At 55.0% G+C, this 2,500-nt stretch overlaps 1 protein-coding gene across 1 annotated transcript in view; it reads right to left on the bottom strand.

The window, feature by feature from the left end:
• arhgap35a (Rho GTPase activating protein 35a) overlaps positions 1–2,500 on the bottom strand; it is a 201,193-nt gene that overhangs the window by 174,906 nt on the left and 23,787 nt on the right. The gene's annotated exons all lie outside the window — the stretch shown is intronic.

The following is a 2,500-nucleotide window of genomic DNA, read 5'->3' as shown; positions in this document are numbered from 1 at the left end:
TTCCAGCACCCCTACGTCCCTACCTCCCTGTCTTCCAACCTCCCTGTCTTCCAACCTCCCTGTCCTGTCTTCCTACCTCCCTGTCTTCCAGCCTCCCTGTCTTCCAACCTCCCGGCCTCCTTGGCTGCCTACTGCCATCCTCCCTGTCCTGTCTTCCTACCTCCCTGTCTTCCAGCCTCCTTGGCTGCCTACTGCCATCCTCCCTGTCCTGTCTTCCAGCACCCCTACCCCCCTGTCTTCCAACCTCCCTGTCCTGTCTTCCAACCTCCCTGTCTTCCAACCTCCCTACCTCCCATCCTCCCAGCCTCCTTGGCTGCCTACTGCCAGCCTCCCTGTCCTGTCTTCCAACCTCCCTGTCTCCCTGTCTTCCAACCTCCTTGGCTGCCTACTGCCAGCCTCCCTGTCCTGTCTTCCAACCTCCCTGTCTTCCAACCTCCCTGTCTCCCTGTCTTCCAACCTCCCTGTCTCCCTGTCTTCCAGCATCGCTGCCTCCCTGTCTTCCAGCATCGCTGCCTCCCAGCCTCGTTGGCTGCCTACTGCCATCCTCCCTGTCCCGTCTTCCAGCATCCCTACCTCCCTGTCTTCCAGCACCCCTACCCCACTGTCTTCCAGCCTCCCAGGCTGCCTACTACCATCCTCCCTGTCCCGTCTTCCTACCTCTCTGTCTTCCAGCATCGCTGCCTCCCGGCCTCCCAGCCTCCTTGGCTGCCTACTGCCATCCTCCCTGTCCCGTCTTCCAGCATCCCTACCTCCCTGTCTTCCAGCACCCCTACCCCACTGTCTTCCAGCCTCCCAGGCTGCCTACTACCATCCTCCCTGTCCTGTCTTCCAGCACCCCTACCCCCCTGTCTTCCAGCCTCCCTGTCCTGTCTTCCAGCACCCCTACCTCCCTGTCTTCCAACCTCCCTGTCTTCTGGCCTCCCTGTCCTGTCTTCCAGCACCCCTACCTCCCTGTCTTCCAGCCTCCCTGTCCTGTCTTCCAGCATCCCTACCTCCCTGTCTTCCAGCATCCCTACCTCCCGGCCTCCCAGCCTCCCTGTCTTCCAGCCTCCTTGGCTGCCTACTGCCATCCTCCCTGTCCTGTCTTCCAGCACCCCTACCTCCCTGTCTTCCAGCCTCCCGGCCTCCCAGCCTCCTTGGCTGCCTACTGCCATCCTCCCTGTCCTGTCTTCCAGCACCCCTACCTCCCTGTCTTCCAGCCTCCCAGCCTCCTTGGCTGCCTACTGCCATCCTCCCTGTCCTGTCTTCCAGCATCGCAGCATCCCAGCCTCCTTGGCTGCCTACTGCCATCCTCCCTGTCTTCCAACCTCCCAGCCTCCTTGGCTGCCTACTGCCATCCTCCCTGTCTTCCAACCTCCCTACCTCCCGGCCTCCCAGCCTCCTTGGCTGCCTACTACCATCCTCCCTGTCCGTCCACTCACTGCCACCCTGGCCACCCTCCCTCTCCTAATCCGGGGTGAGTTTCTCCAAAGAGAAGTTGCTAGCCTGTTAGCAACTTCGGTAGTTGCCAATGGGAAAATGCATTGAAAACAACAAAGTAGCTAATGTAGTAAGCAACTTTGGTTTTGAGAAATTCACCCCTGTCTTGGTCCATTCACAGCCTCCAAATAATCTGGCTCGGTCTCAGTCCATTCACTACCTCGCTAGACCTCTGGTAATAATCTGTAGTCTCCCCTCCTCCCCTGGTTCACTCCTTCATCAGCCTCCCTCTCCATAATCTCTCCCTCCCTGCCTGCCTGCCTGCCCGCCCGCCTGCCTGTCCATTCATAAACCTGCTAGCTAGCATGACCCTGTAAGACCCAATCCGGCAGCACAACTGCTCCATGTGCCTGTGTGTGTGCGTGTGTGCGTGTGTGTGTGTACGTGTGTGCACGTGTGTATGTATATATATGTGTGTGCTTGTGTGCGTGTGTGTGCTTGTGTGTGTGCATGCATGCGTGTGTACGTGTGTATGTGTGTGTGTGTGTGTGTGTGTGTGTGTGTGTGTGTGTGTGTGTGTGTGTGTGTGTGTGTGTGTGTGTGTGTGTGTGTGTGTGTGTGTGTGCGTGTGTATGTGTGTGTGTGTGTGTGTGTGCGTGCATGCGTTCGCATATGTGTGTGACCTTTCCCGTGTGACGCCAATTAGGTCTGGCATCATGCTGCCACCACAGTTTACATTTCACATCATGATGTCACCAGCACTGAAGAAGTGAGGTCATTTGGGGTGTGTGTGTGTGTGCGTGTGGAACCAGCTTCCAGATGACATATAAAATGCACCCACTATTGATAGCTTTAATTCTAGACTCAAGACAAAGCTGTTCTCAGATGCTTTCCCCTAGCTCAAATTCTTATTTTTTATTTTTATAAAGTTTATTTTTATTTTATTATTTATGTTTTATCTAAATGTTTTACATGTTATTTGACTCTAATATAATTCCTTCTTTCTTCCATGTTTCCTTTCTTTTTTTGCATTTGTTAATCTTGTGAAGCACATCAAGTTGCACCTGTGTATGAAATGCGC

Source organism: Engraulis encrasicolus, chromosome 8 (assembly GCF_034702125.1).
Source record: "Engraulis encrasicolus isolate BLACKSEA-1 chromosome 8, IST_EnEncr_1.0, whole genome shotgun sequence".
Taxonomy (NCBI): domain Eukaryota; kingdom Metazoa; phylum Chordata; class Actinopteri; order Clupeiformes; family Engraulidae; genus Engraulis; species Engraulis encrasicolus.
The sequence above is the reverse complement of the archived record's forward strand: the minus strand, read 5'-3'. Positions and strand labels throughout refer to the sequence as shown.